Genomic DNA, 15013 nt, shown 5'->3' with positions numbered 1-15013 from the left:
GCTTTACAACGTTTCGCTTTACAACGCCATTTTGAGTAACGCATTGTGTCGGATAACCGAGGACTGCCTGTATATTGTACGGCAGGAAAATGAACATGAATCAAACATAAAACAATGAACAAGTAAAATTAATTAGTACAAGTTAATTGAAATGCAATCTAACAAATATGTCATGCAAAATAAATCTCAATATAAATACAACATCAAAGTATGAATTGTGTAAAGTGATATATATATTTAGCTAAATACTCACCATCTGGAGCTGGTTCGGGAGCTGGAAGACAAAGGGACATGTTGTAGAAAGATGATCACAAACAGACTGATAAGAACTGTATCAGCTCCTGCCATGACCTGCTGTGTCCTGGTCCCTCCTCCACCTCCTCTGTCCAATAGGGAGCCCTGGTGAAGATCCCTGACCAATCAGAACATTGGAATTTGCCACACTTGGCTCTGCACCCTGACTGCAGCTTCTCTGGGGTTTCCCTCCGAATTGACCTGTTTCCCAGGGGCTGCTCACATGGGTGTCCGCAGAAATATTTTCAGGGGGGGGCATAATGTTAACTAGACAGAGAGAGAGAGTGGTTGTGGGGGTGTGGGGGTGTGGGGGTGACGGGGTGGGTGACTGACACTTTGACTGACTGACTCGTGTGTGACTGACACTTGGGTGACTGACTGACTGTCTGTGGGTTGGTGTCTGTATTCATTCACAGACAGACACAAAGCACACACCCTCCCTCTCTCCCTCTCCCTCTCAGACTCTCCCTCTCCCTCTCAGACTCTCCCTCTCTCACTCTCCCTCTCTCACTCTCACTCTCCCTCTCTCACTCTCCCTCTCTCACTCTCCCTCTCCCTCTCTCACTCTCCCTCTCCTCTCCCTCTCAGACTCTCCCTCTCAGACTCTCCCTCTCAGACTCTCCCCTCTCAGACTCTCCCCTCTCAGACTCTCCCTCTCAGACTCTCCCTCTCAGACTCTCCCTCTCAGACTCTCCCTCTCAGACTCTCCCTCTCAGACTCTCCCTCTCAGACTCTCCACTCTCCCTCTCAGACTCTCCCTCTCAGACTCTCCCTCTCCCTCTCAGATTCTCTCTCTCAGATTCTCTCCCTCAGACTCTCTCTCTCAGATTCTCTCCCTCAGACTCTCTCTCAGACTCTCTCTCAGACTCTCCCTCTCAGACTCTCACTCTCTCCCTCTCAGACTCTCCCTCTCCCTCTCAGACTCTCCCTCTCAGACTCTCCCTCTCAGACTCTCCCTCTCAGACTCTCCCTCTCAGACTCTCCCTCTCAGACTCTCACTCTCAGACTCTCTCTCCCTCTCAGACTTACTCTCCCTCAGACTCTCCCTCTCCCCCTCAGACTCTCCCTCTCCCCCTCAGACTCTCCCTCTCTCCCCCTCAGACTCTCCCTCTCCCCCTCAGACTCTCCCTCTCCCCCTCAGACTCTCCCTCTCCCCCTCAGACCTCACTCTCCCTCTCAGACTCTCCCTCTCAGACTCTCCCTCTCAGACTCTCCGACTCTCCCTCTCAGACTCTCCCTCTCCCTCTCAGACTCTCCCTCTCAGACTCTCCCTCTCACTCTCAGAATCTCCCTCTCAGACTCTCACTCTCAGAATCTCCCTCTCAGACTCTCACTCTCAGACTCTCAGACTCTCTCTCTCCCTCAGACTCTCTCTCTCAGACTCTCTCTCTCACTCAGACTCTCTCTCTCTCCCTCAGACTCTCTCTCTCCCCTCAGACTCTCCCCTCCCCCTCAGACTCTCCCTCTCCCCCTCAGACTCTCTCCCCCTCAGACTCTCTCCCCCTCAGAATCCCTCCCTCAATCAGACTCTCTCTCTCACTCAGACTCTCTCTCTCACTCAGACTCTCTCTCACTCAGACTCTCTCTCTCACTCAGACTCTCTCTCTCACTCAGACTCTCTCTCTCTCACTCAGACTCTCTCTCTCACTCAGACTCTCTCTCTCACTCAGACTCTCTCTCTCTCACTCAGACTCTCTCTCTCTCTCTCACTCAGACTCTCTCTCTCTCTCTCACTCAGACTCTCTCTCTCTCACTCAGACTCTCTCTCTCTCTCACTCAGACTCTCTCTCTCACTCAGACTCTCTCTCTCTCACTCAGACTCTCTCTCTCTCACTCAGACTCTCTCTCTCTCACTCAGACTCTCTCACTCAGACTCTCTCTCTCTCTCACTCAGACTCTCTCTCTCACTCAGACTCTCTCTCTCTCACTCAGACTCTCTCTCTCACTCAGACACTCTCTCTCTCACTCAGACTCTCTCTCTCTCTCACTCAGACTCTCTCTCTCACTCAGACTCTCTCTCTCTCACTCAGACTCTCTCTCTCTCACTCAGACTCTCTCTCTCTCACTCAGACTCTCTCTCTCTCACTCAGACTCTCTCTCTCTCACTCAGACTCTCTCACTCAGACTCTCTCACTCAGACTCTCTCTCTCTCTCACTCAGACTCTCTCTCTCACTCAGACTCTCTCTCTCACTCAGACTCTCTCTCTCACTCAGACACTCTCTCTCACTCAGGACTCTCTCCTCTCTCAGACTCAAGACACACACACCACACCACACACACCTTGTCTGGTGCCACTCTAATGCAGATAGTCCCAAGGTGTAGCCCCATCTCTTCTTACCCCCGCTCTCTTCTTCATTCACTCTCTCCCCTCACCCCTCTCTTCCTCACTTCCTCTATTACACCCCCTGTCTCCTCACTCTCCCCCCTCCATCAATTATCCCCCTCTGACTCAAACCCACTCCCTGAATCCGTCCTCCTCACATTCATTCCCTCCCCCCCTGATCTCTCACACACACACAGACACACACTCAGACACAAACATAGACACTCGCAACAAGGGGAATCGGAGCAGGGGGGGGGGGGGGGAACCTGAGCAGGGGGGGGGGAATCGGAACGGGAAGGGGGGACCCGGAGCAGGGGGGGGGAATCGGAACGGGAAGGGGGGACCGGAGCAGGGGGGGGGGAATCAGAACAGGGGGGACCAGAGCAGGCGGAAGATTTTGGAACGGGGGGGGGATCGGAGCAGGGGGGGGGGGGGAATCAGAGCAGGAGGACAAGGGGGAAGCGAGAGTGGCATGGAGCAGTAGTCACCTGACTTGCTCCATGCAGGAAAGGGCGGGCCTCGCTATGCAAGGTCAGATAGACTCCGCAGGGGTGAGCAAACTTTTTATGCCGAGCCCCCCTTTTCATCCATTTAATTTCTCGGGCCCCCCCTGCCTGACGTAATCAAAATCACATGAACAACCCCCCCCTTTATTAAACGATATACAATGTAAATACAAATATGTTTCAACAGCTCGCGCTTGCAAAATTAGGCTGCGTCCACGCTGCCGCGAGAGTGGTGACATCACCAACTCTCCAAGCATAAGCACAGGGTGTCCTGCATAATTTTGCAAGCACGAGTGGGGGGTATGGATCAGGGCTATTTCTGTGTTTGTGTGTGGCTGTGTGTGGGGTGTGGGGTTGTGCGCATTGACTGCTGCTGCGCATGCTTCAATGTCAATTTTGTTTGTCTCCCCAAGCGCCAAGCTTGGGAGAGCGTACACCCTCCAGTTTGTGCAACGCTGCATTCATCACAACACCCATACACACACACACAATCACAACACAGACACACCACACACACAATCACAACACACACAACACCCCCCCACACACTAATATCACAACACACACTAATATCACACCACACAACACACACAATCACAACACAAACAACACCCCCCACACCACACACAATCACAGCACACATTCAATCACAAAACACACACATCACTATACATATATATATACACACACACACACACACACACATCACTATACATATATATATACACACACACACATCACTATACATATATATATATACACACACACACACACACACACACACACACCATTATACATATATATACACACACACACACACCACTATACATATATATATACACACACACACACACACACACACACACACACACACACACACACACACACACACAACACACACACACACACACACACACACACACACACCTGTACTGCTTGCTCGGCTCCCCACGCTGTAAAGACAGGAAGAGGAGGGCTTGTGTGTCTGTGTGCAGAGGGACGCCCCGCCCCCTCTGCAAGCACAGGGAAACAGCAGCAGCAGCAGCACGGAGCTTCTGCCACTGCTCTGCCACTGCTCTGCCACTGCTCTGCCCCCAGGTTTCGCCGCACAGGCTGCGCCCCCCCCTAAATAATTTGGCGCCCCCGAGTTTTGCGCACCGCTGAGATAGAGTTGCGAGGGCCAAAAAAAAAAAAAATCCTGGCAGCGTGCCAACACGCGCCAGCCAATCAGGAGACAAGGGATTTTTTTTTTTTTTGCAGAAGAGCGCGCTAAATCCTGTCACGCCAGTGCCCTCTGTTCCCCGCTGTTGGCGGCCCAGGATCCAGGGGGGGGCAAGCGCCCCCCCTTGCCCCCCCCTGCGGACGCCCATGGCTGCTCAGTTCTTTAGGGTGCTATAAATAAGATGAATATTTGCTATTTTGTCACTTTGATAAACTTGTTACATTATACACTGTGATTATTATATTTCCTGTTCTTGATGTTAGTTGTGTGAGGGAGAGGATAACATTGTGACAATTAATGTTAACCACATCCCACAAAGGGTGGGAGGGGGGAGAGGGGGCGACCCAGTGACTGTGCAGCTGACACACACACACACACACACACACACACACACACACACACACACACACACACACACACACACACACACACACACACACACACACACACACACACACACACACACACACACTGCACTATATATACTACACTGAGCACTGTGCGCTGTTTTCTTTTGTTTTTCTGTTCTAGCTCTTGGTGGTGTCGAGCCACCCCTACTAACTGCTGCAGACGCTCTCTTATTCAAGTTCACGTGTGTGTGTGTGTGTGTGTGTGTGTGTGTGTGTGTGTGTGTGTATATATATATATATACACACAGTGTTCAACAAACCTATACATTTGCTCGCCCCGGGCGAGTGGATTTAACCCCCGGGCGAGTAAATATTGGCCCAAGCAGCACACGTTTGGTACTAGGTGGTGAGTAGATTTTTTTGTGTGGCGAGTAGATTTTTTGGTGATTTGTCAACCACTGTATATATATATATATATATAAACAAAACAAAAATAATAAAAGAGCGCCTAATGAAATAACCTGCCTAACCGTGAGTATGTAGCCTATGAGGTAAATATAAAAATAACCTATGTAACTATAAGATAAAACATGTTAATACAATAATGATTTTAATATAGAATATGCATCACAAAAAAATATATTGAAAAAGTATTAAAAATATATATAAAATATAAAAAATATATATAAAAAATATATTTCCAAATGGAAAAAAAACCCAAAAACCTTTGAAACCTTAAAAGTCCTGTTCCAGATAAATGCATCCAGGTATAGGCAGCCCGTTTGCAAGGGATCACAACTCCCTATGGATACCTATGGAAGAAAAGAGAAAAAAACAGGCGCACACCTAGTGCATTAAAGTATAACAATAGATTTATGGAACATTAAAAACAGACAAATGCCCACTCACAAGTGTAACGGTATTATAAGCGAGGGCTCGGTTTCCTGGAGGGACTTCCGTTTTGCGGGACACCAGACCGGGTGGACATCACTTCCGGTAGAAGGAGACCGCGCATGAGAGGACACCATTGCTGACCCGGACGCTACCACTGGCTTATGAGGGCCTATCTCATAACTGCATTTAATACCGTTACACTTGTGAGTGGGCATTTGTCTGTTTTTAATGTTCCATAAATCTATTGTTATACTTTAATGCACTAGGTGTGCGCCTGTTTTTTTCTCTTTTCTTCCATATATATATATATATATGCAAATATAACTGTATGCTCATCTGCATGTCTTAGGCAGGTCTGCAACCCCGCCTTTCCCCATTATCACCCAGCATACAGCACTTCCACTGCAGCAAGGGATTCTGGGAAATGACATGCAAATGAGCACACAGTGTCACTTTTTGCCTCAAAAACCATTTTTAACATGGTTCCCTATAGGCTTAAGCTTGCTGCATGGTCACAGCTTTGAGCACAGCCAGGGTTAAGGTGCATACCCAGAAAACCACCCACAGACAGCTGTTTCGACCTTGATGGGTCTCATCAGTGTGGGGTTGATTTTACTGGGAATGCAAGAGAGGCTATGGGATAGGCTAAACCATAATACTGAGTTAAGTTATGGTGAGTAAAAAAAGTGACAAAAACCCTCCACAGGAAAGCAAATATGCAAATATAACTGTACACTACCGACACACTTTATTGAAGTGTGGTCGGTACCGCAAGCCGGGAAATCTCCCGGCTTGCTAGTGGCCGCCCCTCGGCGTGCCGCGCGTCATAGACGCGCGGTCACGCGTCATCGGGAGCGTGCGCCCCCTGCACGCGTGTCCAGGGGCTCCCCGAGGGAGCCCTGGTGTCCCGCGATCGCGGGACAGCGGCAGGGGGTTCCGGGGGACCCGGCGGACCCGGCAGCGGTAGGGAGAGCGCCCCGATCGGAGGGCGCTCTTCCGCTGCTTCGGCGCGCGCCCGTCACACTCGGGCGCGCGCCAGGCTACTGCTGCGGCACAGAACGGGCAAATGCTCGAATAAACTGTGCCGCAGCAGTATGCTCATCTGCATGTCTTAGGCAGGTCTGCAACCCCGCCTTTCCCCATTATCACCCAGCATACAGCACTTCCACTGCAGCAAGGGATTCTGGGAAATGAAATGCAAATGAGCACACAGTGTATATATATATATATATATATATATATATATATAGCACAGCGCTCATGGTGTAGTATATCAAAAATAAATATATTAATGACAAAAGTAGGTAACCTGCGTACATAAAGGAGAAATTAAAACAGCATGTCATGGGACAAAATCACCCATACACCACACCACACAGGGATCTGGAAAACCACAGACCGGCTCCCACTGTCCCCCCCACCTCATCCTACGTGTGACCGGCTCCCACTGTTCCCCCCACCTCATCCCACGTGTGACCGGCTCCCACTGTCCCCCCCACCTAATCCCACGTGTGACCGGCACCCACTGTCCCCCCTCCCACCTCATCCCACGTGTGGCCGGCTCACACTGTCCCCCCTCCCACCTCATCCCACGTGTGACTGGCTCCCACTGTCCCCCCCTCCCACCTCATCCCACGTGTGACCGGCTCCCACTGTCCCACACTCCCACCTCATCCCACGTGTGACCAGCTCCCACTGCCCCCCCCTCCCACCTCATCCCACGGGTGACCGTCTCCCACTGCCCCCCCCCTCCCACCTCATCCCACGTGTGACCGGCTCCCACTGTCCCACACTCCCACCTCATCCCACGTGTGACCGGCTCCCACTGCCCCCCCCCCTCCCACCTCGTCCCACGTGTGACCGGCTCCCACTGTCCCCCCCTCCCACCTCATCCCACGTGTGACCGGCTCCCACTGTCCCACACTCCCACCTCAACCCACGTGTGACCGGCTCCCACTGCCCCCCCCTCCCACGTGACCGGCTCCCACTGTCCCCCCCTCCCACCTCATCCCACATGTGACTGGCTCCCACTGTCCACCCCTCCCACGTGTGACCGGATCCTACTTACCCCCCCCCCCCTCATCCCATGTGTGACCGGCTCCACTGCTGCCTCCCCCACCTCATCCTACATGTGACCGGCTCCCACTGTTCCCCCCACCTCAACCCACGTGTGACCGGCTCCCACTGTCCCCCCCACCTCATCCTACGTGTGACCGGCTCCCACTGTCCCCCCCACCTCATCCCACGTGTGACCGGCTCCCACTGTCCCCCCCACCTCATCCCACGTATGGTTAATTATACAAACACTTGAACCTTTAACCAGTCAAAGAAGTGGTGTACAGTATGTGTGAGAAAGAGGACACATCTATTCCATTTCTCTGTTGGCGCCAACACTCCTAACATTGTGGATACCACACGATCGACGGGGGACGGCTGGAGTAAGAGATGTGAGGTGCAGACGTAAGACGCAAGACGCTGAGACACCAAGTTAGCAGCGCCATTTGGAGGCGTACCACGTGACCGCTAAGATACTTGGGGACGGAGAACCGCACTGGACAGCAGAGGAGAAAGTGGAGCAGCTAGCGGGTCGCAGTACCCCAAGGACGTGTGCAGCAACCACTCGACTAAGCCAGAGGCGACAAGGAGTAGAGAGGAACTGCTCCCACCTGTAGTATCCCACAGATACTCAGAACAGGTAACTGCAGTCTGCACCTGGTGAGTGGAGTCACAATACCTCTCCGTTGAGAGATCAAACACAATTGTGGAAAACTTCAAGTTTTGTGTGAAGAGCCAGGAATGCTCCAGGTGAGGGGATAATACCCGTATATACTCAACCTGTGCATGCACATTAGTATCCATTTTTTCACTTTGTGAGAGCTGCAAATAGTGTGTAAGATATCTCCTCAAGATCTGTTTCCACTGCTCTTTTACCTCTTCCCTCTTACCCAGCCACATACTGTATACTACAAGTACGGGAATATAAAGATTGACTATTCTTACCATCACTTACACCAATCTATCTCAAATTCGAGCCTTTTTATATAGCGTGCCCTAAACGAAGAAGTTTAGTACTACTACCTTTTTCTCATTAACACATTTGACTGCCACATACCATCAGCTGGACTTCAGTGGTTTTATTGATATAACATGTTTATGTGATTTCTCCTTGGAGTCAGCTATTGGTGATCATCCGTGTTGGGTTTTGTTTGTGCCACCTACGGGGTTCACAAAAAGGATTCAATAGTCTTAATTGTTCCCCCAGGGAGGACGTACAAGCCTACCATACAGATCACTAATCCTGCAGACAATTTAAATGTGTTGTGTGTGTGTGTATATATATATATTTTTTTCAGAAGCTTATACTAAGATAAATGTTTTATTTTTAGTTTATATGCTTAATATTGTGTTTGGTGTAATTTGCACCCAGCTGGGACAATTGGTTTTTTAAGTATCAAGTTTTTGTTTTATTTTTATTAAAATTAATGTTATTTGTACCACACGCCCCTAGAGTGAGGGCTTATTCGGAATTCCTTGGCCTCTGAGACACAGGGTTCTCTCTTTTCAATTGATTCCATATTTTCTTTTCATCCATTCTTTATGGGAATTGAAGACTCCCTTCTAATATACCTCAGCAGCAGGCGTCATTCCATTTATATAGTGATAATAAAACCATTACTACCATTGGCTCATTTAGCGCCATCTTTTTTCTTTCTATCATCCCACGTGTGACTGGCTCCCACTGTCCCCCTCCCCACGTGTGACCAGCTCCCACTGTCCCCCTCCCCACGTGTGACCAGCTCCCACTGCCCCCCCCCACCTCATCCCACGTGTGAGCGGCTCACACTGTCTGCCCCCCCCAACTCATCCCACGTGTGACCGGCTCCTACTTGCCCCCCCCCCTCATCCCACGTGTGACCGGCTCCTACTTGCCCCCCCCCCTCATCCCACGTGTGACCGGCTCCTTCTTGCCCCCCCCCCCTCATCCCACGTGTGACCGGCTCCTTCTTGCCCCCCCCCCCTCATCCCACGTGTGACCGGCTCCTTCTTGCCCCCCCCCCCTCATCCCACGTGTGACCGGCTCCTTCTTGCCACCCCCCCCTCATCCCACGTGTGACCGGCTCCTTCTTGCCCCCCCCCTCATCCCACGTGTGACCGGCTCCTTCTTGCCCCCCCCCATCCCACGTGTGACCGGCTCCTTCTTGCCCCCCCCCCCATCCCACATGTGACCGGCTCCTTCTTGCCCCCCCCCCCTCATCCCACGTGTGACCGGCTCCTACTTGCCCCCCCCCCCCATCCCACGTGTGACCGGCTGCTACTTGCCCCCCCTCCCCCATCCCACGTGTGACCGGCTCCTACTTGCCCCCCCCCCCCATCCCACGTGTGACCGGCTCCTACTTGCCCCCCTCCATCCCACGTGTGACCGGCTCCTACTTGCCCCCCCCCCTCATCCCACGTGTGACCGGCTCCTTCTTGCCCCCCCCCCATATCCCACGTGTGACTGACTCACACTGTCCCCCTCCCCCCCACTACCTCATCCCACGTGACCGGCTCCTTCTTGCCCCCCCCCCCCTCATCCCACGTGTGACCGGCTCCTTCTTGCCACCCCCCCCTCATCCCACGTGTGACCGGCTCCTTCTTGCCCCCCCCCTCATCCCACGTGTGACCGGCTCCTTCTTGCCCCCCCCCATCCCACGTGTGACCGGCTCCTTCTTGCCCCCCGCCCATCCCACATGTGACCGGCTCCTTCTTGCCCCCCCCCCCCTCATCCCACGTGTGACCGGCTCCTACTTGCCCCCCCCCCCCCATCCCACGTGTGACCGGCTGCTACTTGCCCCCCCTCCCCCATCCCACGTGTGACCGGCTCCTACTTGCCCCCCCCCCCCATCCCACGTGTGACCGGCTCCTACTTGCCCCCCTCCATCCCACGTGTGACCGGCTCCTACTTGCCCCCCCCCCTCATCCCACGTGTGACCGGCTCCTTCTTGCCCCCCCCCCATATCCCACGTGTGACTGACTCACACTGTCCCCCTCCCCCCCACTACCTCATCCCACGTGACCGGCTCCACTGCTGCCTCCCCCACCTCATCCCACGTGTGACCGGATCACAATGTCCCCCCCACCTCAAACTACATGTTACCAGCTCCTACTGTCCCCCCCCCCCCTCATCCCACGTGTGACCGGCTCCTACTTGCCCCCCGCCCCTCATCCCACCTGTGACCTGCTCCTACTGCCCCCCCCCCCACCCACCTTATCCCACGTGTGACCGGCTCCCACTACATATAATATTCTCCTGTTACAGAGACTCACCAAGTGATAACTCCGGGGGCTGGGCACTTCCTGCCTGCTCTGCCCACTTCCGATCCTCTTGGTAATATCTCTCCCCCCGGTAAGGCTAAGGCCCCGCTCCCAGAGTCAGCGCACTCGCACTGCTAACAGGCGGGGCGCTGACATACACAGACCGCATGTCTGTAGGGAGCGGGAGCCCGGGCTGGAGGTGGGCGGGAGTGGGAGGATTGACAGGGAGGGGGGGCGTGGCTTGATCGGAGGGAGCCGCTACCCCCCCCCCCTCCCTCCCCCCCCCCCTCCCTCCCCCCCCCCCTCCCCACATACACACAGACAGGCACGCATGCACTCATACACACACACAGACACACACATACACACAGACAGGCACGCACGCACTCAGACACACACATACACACAGACAGGCACGCATGCACTCATACACACACACAGACACACACATACACACAGACAGGCACGCACGCACTCAGACACACACATACACACAGACAGGCACGCATGCACTCATACACACACACAGACACACACATACACACAGACAGGCACGCACGCACTCAGAAACACACACAGACACACACATACACACAGACAGGCACGCACGCACTCAGACACACACATACACACAGACAGGCACGCACGCACTCAGACACACACATACACACAGACAGGCACGCACGCACTCAGACACACACATACACACAGACAGGCACGCACGCACGCACGCACTCAGACACACACACAGACACCCACATACACACAGACAGGCACGCACGCACGCACGCACTCAGACACACACACAGACAGGCACTCACCTGCTGTCACTCCACTCCTCCCCGCTCCCCGAAGCCTCTCCTCCTCCCGAAGCCTCCCCTCCCCATTGGCTCACAGCCACACCACGTGACGCCTCAACGCTAGGAAACACCATTCTCTGGTGTCTCCTAGCGGCTGACGCGCCACAGCCTGTAGTGCGTTGTGCCGCCAGGGGGGACCGGGACCGGCTCGGTGGGGATTCCCCTGCTGGTGGGGAACTCGCGACCCGCCGCCCGCGCCAACGAGCGCAGCGGGTCCCAGGCCTAACAAAAACACAGCAGTGACACCCCCAGTACGGGGTCTCAGTGAGATCAAACAGGAGAGACATGCAAAAGCCTCTTGCGGTTACCATGGAAACTAGCTAGGAAGTGCTGATCAGGGGGAATCTCTGTGACTTTGGGGGGATCACTGTTAGTGGAGGTGGGGGATCTCTGTGACTGGGAGGGGTGGTCTCTGAGAGTGGGGGTAGGGGGGAATCTCTGTGACACAATGGGGGGGGATCTCTGACTGGGGGGTAGAAATTGGAGATAGAGGTAGCACACAGGGGACTTTAAATGGAGTTAAAAAAAACTCCTGCTGTATTTAGTACATCAGAGCAATAAGAAAGCAGTAACGTTTCAGGACAATCCTGTCCCTCAGACCTTACACATGATCATCACAAACACCTATAAATACCCCTAACCTTACCCCCAACACCTGTGAGACAAGCGGAGCAGCCCCCGCCGCCTGATTAGTTCCTGATACAGCGTCTGAGTAGGGTGACCACACGTCCCGGTTTTGCCAGGACAGTTCCGCTTTTTTCTGTGCTGTCCCGGTTGTCGGTCCGTCCCTGAAATGTCCCGGTTTTTCTCTCTGGTCCCGTTTTTTAGATGTGGAAGCTGGCGGTGCACGTGTCGGCAGCGGAGCTTGGGGGCGGCAGCGGCGAGAAGCATGCAGCGGGGGGGAAGGGGGCGGCGTGGTTTGAGCGGGGGGGGGGGGGGGGCGTGGTTTGAACGGAGGGTCCATCCGTTCGTACCCCCCTCCCCTCCTCCAGTGTGCAGGAGCCCGGAGATACGATCACGCTCTGGCGTAATCTGAGACGGCAAAAAACTGAGACGGCAAAAAAAAAAAAACAAGCCATGACACACAGCTCAACAGGTTGCCTCCCTACGAGCTCCTTCCCTGCTCCCCTGCTTACCTCCTCATTGGCTCACACGCGCACCACGTGACGCGTCAACGCTCCAGAACACCTTCTTCTGGTAGCGCTGGCCGGCTGACGCGTCACAGCATGTAATGAGCCACGGAGGGAGGAGGCAGCAGGGAGCAACAGATTGAAGGTAAGGGGCTGGTGGCGCACGCGGCCGCACGCGCCAACGGACGCAGCGGGACCAAGGCTTTAGGAGGCTCAGAATGACACGTTCAGTGTCAGTAAAGTTTTGCGATTGAGACACACTTTAACCAATCGAAGCTTCTGCACGAACGAGCAGCAAACCGATTGGATATCGGGCCGTGACGTCACGGTTTTGGCGCGAACAGGAACTGTATTTAGATGATGGTGGATTCGTATAATATTATACATCTTGATAAAAGGCACACGGCCCAAAATGCGTAGGTGTGGTGATTTTTTGAGCTCTCTAGGGGTCTTGTTGGATCCATTTCAAGAATAAAGGATTAATTTTATTGTGAGCCTCTTCCTGTTTTTATGGCAGTGCGCTGCCCTTCTCCATTTTTCTCCTGTTCATCCTTCTGGTAGATCTGCACGCCATCTGGAACCGCATTTGGACGCACTGAGGACCTGGGAACCCCAACAGTGAGTTACCCCTGTGGGTCTACATAGCTTTATAAGTGACATTATCTGTCTGACTATACATGTGTGCTAGTGAGCACTAGGTACTAGTCCCCTATCCCCTGCCAGGGATGCTATTATAATACCTCATATAGTGGAATGGTCCAAGCGGAGATTTATACTTTATGAATAGGATTCAGTCTGTTTTTGATGTGCTGGTCACCTATACCTGTTCACTAGCTGAGATCAAACAGGAGCAAGAGAAGTAAGACAAGGCAATAGTAGGGCAGCAGGGTGTTTGAGGCAAACACATTACACAAACCGAAGTTTATGCTCAGCCAGTTTGCAGCAGGGCTGGCTGAGCATTTAAGGAACAGGCAGCCAATGGTAAGATAGCAGACTGCCGCAGGGTAATGAATGAAACCCGCCCCTTAGACATATTCAGTCCACTGATAGACAAGGATGGGGAGAAGTGCAGGTGAAGTATAGGTGGAGATGAACCCCTCGTGTACCCATGGCAATGCGGCACCTGAGCATAGCTTGCATGCAGTGCACATCACCCGTGACATCACGGTGGCAGCGTCTGAGCGTGGTCCGTGCAGTGTCTCCAGCCTGATAGCACGGCGCGTGTCACCCGTCTCGTCACGGGTCGCGTCACAGAGGCGCGGCCGATTGTCGATCCTCACAGTACCCCCCTCCCTTCAGGAACAACCTCCGGGCGTCCCAGGGATGGTTTGTAGCGAAACCTTTGATGAAAGGCCCGAATAAGCCTAGGGGCGTGAAGTTGGTCCTTTGCGACCCAAAAATGCTCTTTGGGGCCAAAGCCCCTCCAATGAACCAGGTACTGGATTTTGCCATGGTTGAGCCTGGAGTCCAAGACGGTTTGTACTTCGAACTCCTGTTGTCCCTCAATCAAGAGGGGTTCAGGCGGGAAGGGGGCATAATTATGTTTACTTCCCTTCCATCCATTGCCCGTTTGATGCAAGATAAGATCTTGTTTGCCTTTGCAGCTACTGCATGACGTTGGGCACTATTGCTAAGCCTGCTGTCTACAAGCACTCCTAAATCCTTCTCCATCAAGGATTTCCCCAATACATCTCCATTTAATTTGTAAGTCGCCTTTTTATTCTTGCATCCCAAATGCATAACCTTACATTTATCTCTATTAAACCTCATCTGCCATTTACCTGCCCACGTTTCCAGTCTCTCCAAGTCCTTCTGAAGATAAATTACATCCTGCTCTGATTCTATTACCTTACACAATTTAGTATCATCAGCAAAGATGGAGACTTTGCTCTCGATCCCAACCTCAAGGTCATTAATAAACAAGTTAAAAAGCAGGGGTCCCAGTACCGATCCCTGAGGTACTCCACTCATGACTTTAGCCCAACCTGAAAAAGTTCCATTTATGACAACCCTCTGTTGTCTGTCCTTTAACCAGTTTTCAATCCAGGTGCATATATTATTAATGAGTCCAATTTTCTTTATTTTGTACACCAACCTCTTCTGTGAAACCGTTTCAAAAGCCTTTGGAAAATCTAAGT

The 15013-nt window shown here is 52.9% G+C and overlaps 2 protein-coding genes across 2 annotated transcripts in view; one reads left to right on the top strand and one right to left on the bottom strand.

The window, feature by feature from the left end:
- Positions 1 to 4067, bottom strand: part of LOC142466899 (uncharacterized) — a 29332-nt gene extending 25265 nt beyond the window's left edge. The window contains exons 1-2 of the mRNA XM_075572494.1: positions 4052 to 4067; positions 254 to 274 (exon numbers count right to left, since the gene is read on the bottom strand). The gene's annotated coding sequence lies outside the window, so the exon portion shown is untranslated. The remainder of the gene's footprint in view (positions 1 to 253; positions 275 to 4051) is intronic.
- LOC142466893 (uncharacterized) overlaps positions 1 to 15013 on the top strand; it is a 659285-nt gene that overhangs the window by 522893 nt on the left and 121379 nt on the right.

Source organism: Ascaphus truei, chromosome 15 (assembly GCF_040206685.1).
Source record: "Ascaphus truei isolate aAscTru1 chromosome 15, aAscTru1.hap1, whole genome shotgun sequence".
NCBI classification, from domain to species: domain Eukaryota; kingdom Metazoa; phylum Chordata; class Amphibia; order Anura; family Ascaphidae; genus Ascaphus; species Ascaphus truei.
Note: the sequence above shows the minus strand (reverse complement) of the source record. Positions and strands in the feature narration are given on the sequence as shown.